At 32.9% G+C, this 14440-nt stretch overlaps 1 protein-coding gene across 1 annotated transcript in view; it reads left to right on the top strand.

Moving 5' to 3' along the window:
* Nucleotides 1-14440, top strand: part of LOC118733206 (ras-related protein Ral-a) — a gene marked incomplete at its 3' end in the record, with an annotated part of 29323 nt that overhangs the window by 1359 nt on the left and 13524 nt on the right.

The raw sequence follows: 14440 nt of genomic DNA, 5'->3' as shown, positions 1-14440 counted from the left end.
CAGCCTATATAGGGTCTGTCTACAGGGCCAAAGCGTTAACTGTGTGGAGTTCTCCGGGCATGCGAAAAGATGTTTCGAGTCGTGGGGTGCCTCTCCGCATGCCGAACACTCATTTGGAACATCTGCATCTGGTTTGCTCAGGTTTGAGTTGAACCTGCTGCAGTAGCCTACCGTTGTTCTTGTTGTAGCAGCATACAAATTCCCCAAAAACTTTTTGGGGAGTGTTGCTGGAGTGACAGTCCTTGGCCAGATGTAAATCTGGGCCGTTTCGGTTACGTAGACCCGACTGTCATGGGAACGAGTAGCCTATCGTCTGTTAGGTGGGTTTTGGCCGTTTCGTTTTCACCTAGTTCCGAGTAGCAGACGCGGGTTAGTTTGATCGTTGTGAATATTTTAGCAAAAAATTCACAAAAGTTGCATTGTGGTTGCAGATATTTAAATAAATAATTAAATTTGTGCATCAGCTGTTTACAAATCTTGGAACTGTTTTTGTTTTTTGAGCGGGCAATTTTTTTTCTCTGGCTACATGCCTGTATATAGATATTGTACTGTTTTCACAATACCTTTTAAGAAGAAATCGTAGCAGATTGTCGGCTGTCCAAAAAATCGTTTCCAAAAACCTCGTACCAAATATTTGCAAGGGCGGAACAGGGCACATAAATGGCCCGCCGTCTCGGCCTGGAATACCGGGGCATATTCCCAAGAGCAAAGTGAGCTCATCATCGCCATTATCTTCGATATAAAACCAGATTCTGACCCAGCGTCAGTTTTAGATGTATCGGTAAAGATTCCAGATTTAACCAGCATTCAGCCTTAGGGTACTCCATCTGGGGCATTGAAAAGACTCATTCACCAGATATATCTGCCTCGCCCCACTCATTATCATACCAACACAAATTTCTTTTAAGTCTGCTGGTGGCATTTAAGGCCACCCTACGTATAAAGTTGTAAAATGTTTGTAAGTTTAGCAGAGCATCAGGAGCAGAGCCAGGGTTGTAGAGAACAACAACAAGGCTCCCTTAAGGCACTCGGCAACTGCCTTTTAAGTTTGGCAAGCAACGCTACTCATTGTGAGTCTGCTCCAGTCATTTGCCTTCCCTGTATGTCCCAATTTTGTAAGTCTAAGGGATTAGGTAAATAATTACAAGAAATAGGTTCCGTGTGCTATCTCAACCTTCTCCAAAATCTTGAAGCCGCAATATCTATGTATGCAAAATTTTCATAAGTAACTAAATAAACTTTTCGGCCTTAGAAATATTTATGAATCAAGCACTAAATGAAACTAAATAAGAAAATAAAAAATTCACAACAAATTAGGCGAAACAATGAATTGTGCCATCAAGAACAGTAAAGTTGAATCTATGCTTTTAGCCAAGTTGGCTATAAGTACATATTATGTAGTGTTTGCCAACAATTTCTGGTTTCGAGCGACAACTGTTAACGAAAATTCTGCAAAAAAAACATGAAATTCCATATAAACGCGTATTAGTCACGTTTATATTTTGTGTTAGGTGAAGTAACTATGCAGTTCATTTGAATTGGACAAAGCATTTTTAATGTTTTGGGTATTTTATGCTCCCGAAAGCAGATTGCGTGAGAAAATATGTATAAACAGAAAATAGTTGAATTCCAGAATACCTTCCATATGGCAGTAGCGCAAAATACCAAAAAGTTGGTGACCTATTTCAGCTGGAATCATGAATCGTATTGAAAAAATCGATGAACTTAATTCATCGAAGCGTGTTACAAAAGAAGCGACTAACGCATGAGTATTCTATATTTTGACTGGTTGGGTATATACATATGTACATATGTAGTACTACGTGAGCTGTGTCAAAGCTTAGCAAGGCAACGTTGACATAAATAATGGCTGGGTGAGCACACCAATTGGATCAGTTTTCTGTCTGCATGCCGTTATGCTTGTTGATATTGATTGAAGCGAACTTTAAATAGGCCGTTATGGTGCTGAGACGACTAACATGGCATATATATGTACATTTTTTATGTGGCTTGTGACTTGTTGGCCAAAAGCTGATTGGCGGGCGGTTGCTAATCAATTGTTGATCTATGCCGACTTTTGATGGCGCTCGTGCTTATCGCTGTCGGAGCTAATGAGGGTGTAAATATTTGAAAATCTCGGCGAAAAGGTTGATAAATCCACGTAATTGTACATACTTACATACATACACGTGTGTGTAGATTAGACCGTACAAGAAAAAAGAAGGCCGCACACTCCTGAGTCTAAAGTATTTTTGCAGGACAATTTAGAAACTGATTGCCTTTTTAATTTTGTATCATATCTTTTGCATTTGCAGTAGGGTAGAAGACAGTTTTTTTGCTACATACCCAGCAGATCTCAGTACCAAACTACCCTGACGTAAATACCATTCTAACTTTTGCTAAAGAAGTATTTTGATTATTCTAGCAGAACTATTAAAACAAAAAGTTTTTAATGTCGAGTGTATGTATATATGTATCTACATATGTACATAGGTGTCCCCGTAAAATCTAAATAAGGCGAACAGGTTCGGCCCCAAAAAAAAGTCGAAATCTCCTTCTAAAAAAATAACTTTTTTTGTTCGCTTGTAAATTTGTACGGTCTAATGTACATACATACATATGTACTTACTTATGTACTCACATACTATATTGTGTTATCATTTGTATAATGGTAATTAGAGTTTAAAAACTGTTATCATAGGGAACGTGGCAATTTATTTCTTTATCTTATTAATGTTGTTTCGTTTTCGAAATTCTTATAGAGCGCTCAGTAAAGTGCAGTCAGGCGAAAATGCTGTCAAATTGAGAATTTTCGGAACAAGTTGCATGTACAGATACGCCTCGCGTATATGTATGTACAGTGTCTTTGGAAAGTTTTTTTTTTTTAATTTCTGAAAAGCGAATTGCCGGAACAATTTTTGCTCACCCTTTTTGCCTTTCTCGAACAAAATCATAAAAAATGCAATAACTCTTGCATTTTTTAAATTGAGGTTCCAAACTTTAAGAAAATTCATCCTTCCAGACCCCAAAGGTATACAACATTTCTTGTGCATATAACTCCGGCTACGACATCCACAGTATTTTTGCGCAGAATCTACCTCGAAATTGATCGAATTTATTAATAAAATAGTGCTCGGAAATTTGAAATTTTCGTTTTAAATTAAAGTTATATCCTTTGGATACACGTGTATGTTAAAGATTATAGATTCGGATCACTAAGCCCTTTTTATAAAAGAAATCCGTTTGTTTTTTTCAAGATCCCTCTTTAAGATCCCCTCTAAACTATTTTTTTTATTGTCTAAGTTTTGAAAGAGTTTTTGGAACCTTTCATTTATTTTTCGGGAAATTTCAGATCCAAAATAATGAATGCACATTTTTGTTCAGCCAGAACTGAAGAATATCAAAATAAAAAATCCTTGTTTTTTATTACACAATTGGTTAACATTTGATGGGTTCCTAAGAAAAAAATATAAGAGATAGATGTATTTTCTTGAAGACCGCAAGCTGATTTTCCATTTCTTTTGCGTCATTTTGTATGATTTTTAGTTGACATGCCCTTTACTGGGGATGCTTTTGAAAATGTTCAAGATTTTTTCGTTACTTTTTGGCGTTATTGTATGACTTTTCGGAAACTTGAATATATCTGGGGAAATTTTGATTCTTTTTCGGAAATCTTCCAGATTTTTTCAAAATTCTACAGAATTTTTCATAATTTTTTTCGGACTTTTCGGCATCTTTTCGAGGCTTTTCGCCATTTTTTAACCGACTTCCAAAAAAAGGAGGAAGTTATCAGTTCGTCGGAATATTTTTATTTATATTTTTTTTTATGTATGTTACCGCATAACTTTGCACCACGTCAACCGATTTCAATAATTCTTTTTGCAACGGAAAGGTAGTGTCTCTTATGTAACTGAACTGAAATGTACTTACAACAACAAAATACTAACACTTCTGAGAACAAAGTTTGAAATTTGGATTCAAATTCATTTGATACCAAACTTATTTAAAAATATTTTGCCAAGTTTAACTGTTAAAAAAATAACTGGTATTTCGGTCACTGATTTTTACTATATAATTTGATTTTTTATTTAATTTTTTTTTCAGTTATTCTCCACTGTTTCGCGTTTTCATAACCTTCCTTCGCCATCTGAATATGAAATTAAAAGTTATAAATTCATTTGAACCCATTTACTCGCATTTATTATCGAACAACTTGATTTTTTTCGTAGTTTCACGTTCCTACATACCAATGTACATTCTACTGGTCAGCATCTCCGCATATTTTATGCATTATTATTGACATTAATCGAACAAAAGCTTTTAAAAGCAAAATCACTATACCATGAGCCATGATTCACGAAAAATGATGGTGCTACATGAGCTTTTAAAGTTATAAAAGAAATTGTCATGCCTTTAATTTTAAAAAGCGATTTCGCATGTTGTGCGTCTATAGCAAAATATTTTTGCACATTGCTACGTGAGTTAAAGCCAGCCACGCATACAAATGTTGTAGTAATTCGTATGTACATATGCATGTATGTGCGCATGCGCCTTAATGCGAATGCAAAATACCATCAAATTGCATGACGAGCGTGGTACAAAAATGAAAAAAAGAAATAAACAAAACTGTAAATTTCAACAATCAGTGCACATTTGTATGTACATATACATACACATGTAAAAATGAAACTTGACCTACGGAAATTTTACAAAAAAAAAAATAAAAAATGCACCTGCTTACTCTTTTTATACAGTTTAAATTAGGCACTTAATCGTTACTCACTATTCGTGAGCGAACAAGTGATATACGCATGGTTGTGCTATGTAGGAAAATTTACTAGTAGCTAACTATAGTGAATGTAGTACCAACGTATGCAATTGGACAATTTTGAAAGTGTTTCAAGTATAAACTATTACGCTCTCGTTTACTTTTAAATCAATTTTGAAGTTCCAAAATTTAATGCGGCACAAAACTGCTGCCTCTGGGATCGCAATAGGCGGTGGCTTAGAGTGTAGGAGTTACATACATTTCATACTTCAGCGGAACAAAAGAGGGCTTAAATATTTTTCTAATTAATCAGTTTCATAAAATGATTGTTCTGAATCTGAAATTCTTTCACTAGACTTTGATTTCTCTGTGGGGCTTATGTTGCATTGCATTTTGGAGGGATTTATTACCATAGTGATGATAATTGAGTTTGTTAGTGTGGCGTCAGCCGATAAGTATTTGGCCTTAGACACCAAGTTTTTTTTTCGCTCTGCTCTCCTACACACATATGCGGTACGATGTTAATTGATAGCAGCAAATTAACGGTTAATGTTTCAAAGTCAGTGTATAAAAAGGGTTATTGTGCTATCTAGTATCAATACATATGTATGTCTGCAGTCAAAAGTCAGTCTATGTCAAGGCCACACAAAATGTGGAATTTGAAATTAAAATTGGATTTGGAAATTTAATTTTACATATTTTGGTTAACATTTAATTACGTACATTTAGTTGTGTTTACTTCGATTTGATTTATTCCTACTAACATTTAAATACAACAAAGTACTTTGCGAATCAAAAAAGGTCTGACTTTTTTCTCAAAGTCGTCGTTGTTGTTGTAGTATTATTATAGAAAAATGCCAAAAAAGTGTTGGGCAATTCCGCTGGGATGACAGTCCTTGGCTAGATGTACATAAATCCGTAACCGGAGCCAAGAGAACTTGTGCAACAGTATCCTTGGAAGCTCTCCTGTTTCTTACCCCTCATCATAATATATAATGAAACGTGCTCTACATTTGGAACCCATAAGAATTCAATGCTAGAACATGATTAAGTATCTAAAATTTTTTTTCGATATCGAGAACTAATTCCCATTTTTGTAGAGAATGCTATAACTCTCGACAGTTTCTCTGATCGTCTTCTAACATTCTACCTTAGAGAGACATATTAGATTTCGAACCATTTTCCAATCGTTCTCTAACCTTAATGTTTGTTGGGAAGAAGAGCTGGGCCGGCATATCCGAGACATATCGGATAACCCAAAACATGATACACTGGTACACTGATGTTGAGATATTCGGAACCTATGGAAAATATATATAAATTTTCAGGCTGAAACGTACGCTATAGAAAGATACACACGGACTTTAATATCAAGTGAAACTATCGTAGCACCACACAATCCAAAGAAGCGTTGTGTGCGCCTGTTTACCTGGTTACGCTGGATGCTAGCACTAACCCACTCTGACCTATTATTTAATATGCTATTCATTTAATATGGGGATATATCGTATATTCGAATATTTAAATAAAAAATCCGAATATCCGATTTACAAATTGAACGGATATTAACCGGATATCCGGATAACGAATTAACGAGTATAAACCGGACATCCGGGTATTAACACGATGTGAACCGAATATCTGGATAACAAAATATAACGAATATTGACCGCATATCCAGGTATGAACCGGATATTCAGGTAACAAAATAGAATCGATATTAACCGGATACTGGGATAGCAAATGTAAGAATATTAACCTGATGTCCGGATGTTAACAGGATATCAACCGGATATCCGGATAAAAAACTCGAATGGATATAAATCGGATATCGGGATTTTATTCATATACACTAATATCTAAACTGATATACGAATACACGGATAGTTCCAGCCCTACTCGTTATACCTCCATATAACCACGCACATTGCAACTAGTATAAATGGAAACAAGTCACATCAAACGTCATTTTATTTTTACCGCTATACATTTGTACATACATACATACATACATACGTACATATTTGCACCAATATCAAATGCAAAACCAAAAACTAAAAAATTTAAATAAAATATTTTAAGTGACTTCCTATATTTTTTTTTTTGCTTTTTTTATCTCATTGCCGGAAACAATCACAACACTATTTACTTGCTTGCAAGGTGAGGGTTTTGTTTATGGCCAACCAAATATGTAGACTAATGTAGTTCACAAGCGAAAACAAGATCATAATTAAGTAAATGTTATTTTTGCTAGGAAATATTTTAATGAGATGCACAAAGAAGACGAATACAAAAGAACACACCAAATCTGAGCTGTAGAACTACCATCAGTTCTGGCGCTAAGCGCGTGAAATTTAAAGCTACACTTTGACGCTTCAAAATTACGCTTTGAAATTACGAGCTTACCCGGCTAGATAAACAATACAAACATACATATGTACTTGCATACTATATACATACATACAAAGATTAAATATTTTGATTTATTTTTTAACGCCTCGCGTCCCCCTTTACTTGCACACACTTGCGCTATCAGTGCTGGTGGAGCCCACAAACTTCCGCAAAGATTAAGTTCACTAAACCGCATACACACAACTCGCAAAAAGACGATTAAAATGACTCGCTGCAGTTGAGCTTCGACGTAATTGAGCTTGCGATGTACTAAGTGCATGTCTGTCCGTATGTGCACTTTACTTTGTGCTACATTATATGCACATACATACATACATACATACATACGTATTTGTTCTGGCTGTCTGCTGCCGTTGGCGGTTCCACTCAGCTCCCATTTATGACTGAGTGCCGCTCTAGATGATTACTACTGCTGCATCGCATAGTGCTCGCGCAAACGTCGATGGCATGCATATACGGATATGTATAAGTTCATGCACATAGTTTCATTCATTGCAAACGCGGTAATGATGTATTGTTGTTTTGTTCCTTTTCGTGCTTTTGCCACTTCTGGATTTCTTTGACTGATTTGTATGAAGTTTCTTTGCTACTTTGGCTTCACTGCCGTTTTTTGCTACATTTATTTATGTTTTCATTTCTTAAAATCACGTGTAAAAAAGCGTTTCTTACTCCCTGGTTTTAATGCAGGGGGCAAATCGTAAGAAATCGCAGCGAATTCGTGAGGATCTATTGATTTTAAGATTGTACGGTTTTACGTTACGTTTCAGTGCATTATAACCATTTGCGTTCATTGCTCATACAAAGGATAATTAAGTGACAGGTCATTGCGTTCCTTTACTTCCATTATAACCCAGGCAAAACGCAACAAATTTTCACCTAAATTTCAAATTTTTTTCTCAGCAGTGTTAGAATTTTTTTGAGTACGCAGTTTTATAGCCCATTCAATTTTAGTCTAACAATGTGCAAGTTTCAAGTGGCTAAAAATTATCGTTGATTTTTTAGATTTTTTTTTTGTCGCAGTTGCTTCCATATAACGAATAAACACAATATATTTTTATTGGGAAGAATCCTGCAACACCTTCGGCAAAAAAAAAAAATTCTAAAAAATCAACGGTGAAAATTTTGCGGGCATGTTTGTTAGGGGCAAATCTTGCAATCAATTTTTTCACCAACTTTGTTTTTACTATTAACTTATTTGCCTATAACTTTTTGAATTATCAAAGGCATCGCATTTCTTAAAATTTTGCCCATTGGCAAATTGTTGCTGACGTCATCGGATTAAATTTATAACAAACATATGAGTATAACACATTTTATTTATTCACCGCGAATCAAATGTAAACAAACAAAAACCATTATTGCTTCAGAATCAAAGCAAAAAGTAAACGTCGGAGTTTTGTTTTGCATAGAAAACGCATAAATTTGTAGCTTCATAGAATTTCGAATCGTTTACATAATTTTAGAAAGTTCTTTTTTTGCGCCTTTTGTTTGGTGCTAGGCGGCAAAGGAATTCTATTTTTAAGATACGATATTCGGAAGATCACTGTTTCGATCATTTTTAACCGTTATAATGAAGATTGAATTTTTTCGACCATTTTAAATCATTTAAGAGCAACAAATTTAAATCGGAAAATAACTGTTAAATTTAAAAATAAAAACGATACGGATCTCCTTATTTTCGATGTTCTTCAGTTCTGAAGGGTGGCTGAGAAAAAACTTTGGACCCATCCTAATGTACATGCGAAAACATAATGATAATTACATACATATAGGCATATACATACTATGTATATTTACAAACATACTTCTCAATTACTGTGGAAACACCTGTCAATTAGTCAAAGACTTACATTTTTGTTTTATTTAAATTAAATGAGTCACTCGAGTATTAAGTACTCAGTACTATATGCAATTAACACTTTCAAAATGACTCATGTGCCGAAAGGCGAACCTCGTAATCTGAATATTTATTGTTTCAATGCGTCATTATGATAACAATAAAATTATTTAGTTGTTTAGTTTAGTATTTTAAATAAATTACCGATTGTTTACCGATGCTTGAAGTAATGAATGAAATATTTTTTTAAATGCTAAAAAATGGCAATGAAGTCAAGGCGTCAACGGCGTTGAGTAAAAACTATGTACACTGAAAATAATAACTGGCGCTACATAGCGTCACCTGAAATGCAAAAAGCCGTAACTATCATCGTTACTGATAAACTAACTAATAAAATAATTCAAATATTCACTTAAGTATTGATTGATTCTGATGCATTTCATGGAAATACAAATACCCACTTCATTTTATGCAAAAAAAAAATAAAAAATATTAGTCACGACTTTTTGTATTTCAGTGACGGCGTTGCTACTTGCGGTTTTTTGCTTTTTAAGTGACGATATGTACAGTTACTCACTGAAGTATTCGTAGTTTAGTTTTTTCGTTAATTTTTATTTAAAATATAACCCATTCTATAGCAAAAACATATGTATATGTAAATCAATCTTGCAAAATTTATCAAAATTAACAAAAAATAAACAAACTTAAAAAAATTTTCATTAAAATTTTAAAATTTTGATTCAGAATTTTTCGAAAATTTTCGAGTATGCAATTTTGTAGCCCACTCAATTTTAGTACAATAAAAAACAAGTTTCAAGTAGCTAAAAATTACCGTTGATTTTTTAGTTTTTTTTTGCCGAGGGTGTTGCGCATTTTCTTCCATATAAAAATAGATTTTGTTCATGCGATAACTTATAAAAAAAAAATCTAATTTTTTTTGTCCATTTGGAAGGTCCAGCTTTCAATTACTCTTTCTAGAATTACGTTAATTATGCGAATAATGTAGGCTTCCAACTTTTAAATAAAAGCTGGTTTATCGACGAAGACTTTTAACTTCACACAACGCCAAAGAAAAAAATCCAGAGGTGTGAAATCACACGATAACTTGCTGAAATCAAATGTAGCCGACATCACGGGCTTCAATTTCAGGCAACAAAAAGGTCGTCACAAAGAGGCGGCAGCGCTCGTCATTGACGGTTATGTGCTGTCTGCGGTCAACATTTGAATTAAATTATTTTTAAAAAGTAAATTACAGAAAATGTTCTTTCATGTAATAACATGTAAGATTCCGAAATCCAGTTCTGTTTTAAAATTTTTTATTAGAAATCAATGTTTAGACTTGCCAATCGTTATATCTCATTGAAATTAAAAATTATAGTTTGCAATTTGTGAAGCGAAAAATTGCCTACAACCAAATGCTTGCCTGGGTACTAAATGTTGAAATGTAAAAACCAGACACACATGGAAAACGGCCAAATCAATAGTCCAAATCAAAAAGTAACAAAAATTAATAATTTCAACAAAAATTCCTGCTGCGAAAAATCTACATCAAACGTTTTTTCTCCCTTTTGAGTGTGCGGGGCGAGCAGACGTCAAGACACGGTTTTCCAATTTCGCTACTCCAAAATATTTATTTTCCAAATGTTCATTAGTACCAAAATAAAAATTAATTCTGCGTTTGAAATCGACGCGAAGATGGTTCAACGCTATACATACATACATACATACATATGTGTGCACTAGTATATCTATAGTGCCTTGTATCGAACGCGCCTCCAATGCCGCCCGCCCATCCATCGCACGTCGGCAGCATTAATTATACAAAGTAGTTGCGTATTTAATTTAAGTAAAATAAGAATTTCACACAAGCTTACTAGCGCCAAGCAGGCAACAATGTATGTATGTACATAGGTGTACCAAGACAATTCAACCACACGGCATTATTCCGAATGCTAACAGTAAACCAGAAAAGATGTAATCTTGAGAAGATTGAGCACCTGACGCAACGCAGTGCTCTGATGGTGTGGTGGTGGCAGTGAGGCGCGTTGCCGCAAAAGTGAAGAAATACAGAGGTACGTGTGTATAAATACAAGTGATGCTTAGACACCCTGGGGACGTGAATATTCATATCCAAGACGCTGAAATGTTCGCGCAGCTTTATGTGAAAAAAAAACGTATGTGTGTACATAGTTAACGCACGAAAAAATGAAACAAATGCCAACTAAACTGCTGCGTAGCCAAACCTAAGCGTAGATGCTTTAGTTTTTGTACGTTTTAATTAGGCTCGCATGTGCCAGTGTGCAAATTTCTCACTGGGTCCCATTAAATTTGTATGTATTTTTGTAACTGCCTTCGCCAACAACCGAAATGATGATGACAACCGTTGCTAGAACTCAGACTGACAGCTCTTTGTGCCGCCTACCATTCAACCAGCCAGTCAGTCAGTCACTTAGTTAGCCCGACTAGCTGCGTCGCTGTCAACTCAGCATGTAGAACACCATCAAGCGGGGGGTGGTCAGGTTAATTTGTTCCCGTATACTTGTATTTTATTTTCCCAACTTAAAGTGCTTTGCTTAAACTAAGCGCTATTTCTTTAGCTACGTTTTATGCATATGTGAGTTCGGTATACAGTGGCGGTGGTGGAGATTGGTGCAGCTAAGTATAGTATTTACTGTTTTTTTTCAGAATTGATTTGAAAAACTTTAGTTTTATTATCGATTCCATTGAGATTAAAATTTATAAAATTTAGTTGTCTCCGACACAACTCAACTAAGTTGGGTTTTGATCCATAATATGGGCTTTTTTCGCAATGCAGATTTTTTTGTTTTCATATTCAACAATTTATTGTTAGGCCAAAAAATTGCAGAAACGATTTTTTTTTGCTTTCGCTAACTCCATATTTCACTCCATATTTATGTAACCTTTTTATTTTGCAACCACTTGAAGTTTGCACTTTATTCTACTAAATTTAAATGGGCTACAAAACTGCGTTCCCGAAATTTTTCTAGAAAATATTATTAACTTATACGCTGCCGCTCACTTGTATGCCTTGAAATGATTTAATTTTGCTTAAATTTGCGCTTTGGGTATTTTTTGTTAAATAAACCAGTGCAAATATTTACTCTAAATTACAGCTAGATGCAATATCCAAGCTCCCTTCATATTTTTTATTAGCTTCAAATTCAAATTTGATTAAAATTTACTAGATTTTCAAATGCAATGTTGAGAAAAAATCGAGTGTCGGTTGTCGATTTTTTTTTTGTATCTATTTACGGATCGAATCGGTAATCGGTAAAATCGACAAAAAATCGAATCGGAAGAGCTCGATTAATCGATCTTCGATTTAATGGATTTAAAAACGGCTAAGTAATTTAAAAATAATAAAGCACCTTGCTTCTCAATTATTTGGATATAAGAATTATTTCTCTACTCGAGCGATCCAGTTTTAAAGCTTTAAGACCCTATTAACTCAATATCGCTTGTCAGCCCTAATTTTAGATTCCACCACTGTAGTACCTACCCAACCGTAAATACTCACATTTGTACATACACATCGAGTAAATGTTAGAGGTATGTATCATTATTATTACTATGCCTGGGAAATTTCTTACGCTTTTCGCGCTTCTATTGTACGCTTTTTATGTGTATGTATGTATTGTACACTACAACTCCTAGCTAGGAACTTGGCTTTTGCGTTTGAGTAGCAGCAGCAGCAGCGAGCTGTTAAGCTCAAATTAGCGGTAAAATATAATCAACCACTGTTATTATGTTTTCGTTTTGCCGTGGCTTAGTTTAGGTTACCACGTTTTTGCAGCTATTATTTATGTATACTCTTGGTTCAATTTGTTTTTGTTATTTTTGTGGTAATTTGTTAAAACTACATAGACCCCAACACTCCGTTGTCGCGCATCGGAGGTGACGCTCTTAATTTAGGTTTCCAAGGGGAAGTAATGTTAGTGGAAAATGTTTATCGGTTGGGCATACCGGCAAGCTTGTCCACTCAAATTTGTGCACAAGTACATCGGTATGTGTATATGTAAATCGATGTAATGAATGTTTATTGCGTGTTTAAAATCAGTGTGGCATTTTGCTGGTTTAACTATTTGGAACATGAATTTAAATTAAAAATCATATTCAAAAGATTTTTGCCATTGTGTTGTTGCAGTAAACTATTAGAAAATCCTTAAAATTAAGTCGCATAAAAGTTCTTTTAGAAGAGGTAATGAGTAAATTCCAAAATATAAATAATAATAACAAATAGTTAAACTTTCTGAAAATTCAGGTTAAAAAGTTGTTTGTTAACTTATTCTCAGCTCCGTATAAAAAGTGAAAGTTTGATTTATTGTTATTTGGTTTTGCTTAAACCATGGAACCATATTTTTTTTCGAAAAAAAATAAAAGAATATCACTTAAAAATACTGCAAGTATTTTACAAAAACCACCATGTACTCAGTTTTGCTCTATAGTGTATGTATATAAAGCAGTTAAAAATATAAATAAAATAAGAAACAAAGTAAAAAAAAAATAAAAAACTTAAATTAAATAAATATTTTTAAATGAAATACATAAAAAAGCCTTTAAGTTAACAGTTAAAAATCTAGATTCAGACAAAAAAATAAAATAAAACAAATGATTTAATGAAAAAAAAAAAATTGAAACAAAATGAAATAAAAAACTGAAAAGTCAAAATAAAACATTAAAATTAAATTAATGTCAAAATTAATAAGTTAAATTAAATAAATTGAATAAAAATAAAAAAGTTATTATATAAATAATTTATGTATAAAATTTAAAAGTTTATGAAAAATTAATATCTAAATCTATAAAAAATTCAAGCGAAATAAAACAAAATGATAGAGAAAAAATGTATAGATGAATAAAAAGGTTTAAATAAATAAAAAATGGATCAAAGTAAAAGTTTAAAAAAAAAATATATGAAATTAATAAATTAATAATTAATTAAATAATTAATAATTTAATAATAATTAAAAAAATAATAATTAAAAAATAAAAAAATACTAAAAGAATAGAAAAGTACCTAAAATATAATAAAAACTAAGAATAATGAAAATAAGAAAATAAAATAATATAAGAAAATAAAATAAAATAAGAAAATAAAATCAAATAAGGAAACAAAATCAAATAAGAAAATAAAATCAAACAAGAAAAAAATTAAATGAGAAAATAAAATAAAATAAGAAAATAAAATAAAATAAAATAAGAAAATAAAATAAAATAAAAGAAGACAATAAAATAAAATAAAATGAAATAAGAAAATAAAATAAAATAAGAAAATAAAATAAAATAAGAAAATAAAATAAAATAAAATAAGAAAATAAAATAAAATAAAAGAAGACAATAAAATAAAATAAAATGAAATAAGAAAATAAAATAAAATAAGAAAATAAAATAAAATAAGAAAA

The sequence above is a fragment of the Rhagoletis pomonella genome, unplaced genomic scaffold, assembly GCF_013731165.1.
Source record: "Rhagoletis pomonella isolate Grant_MI unplaced genomic scaffold, Rhpom_1.0 Rhpom_scaffold_00002, whole genome shotgun sequence".
NCBI classification, from domain to species: Eukaryota; Metazoa; Arthropoda; class Insecta; order Diptera; family Tephritidae; genus Rhagoletis; species Rhagoletis pomonella.
This window is presented reverse-complemented; position numbering and strand designations above follow the sequence as displayed.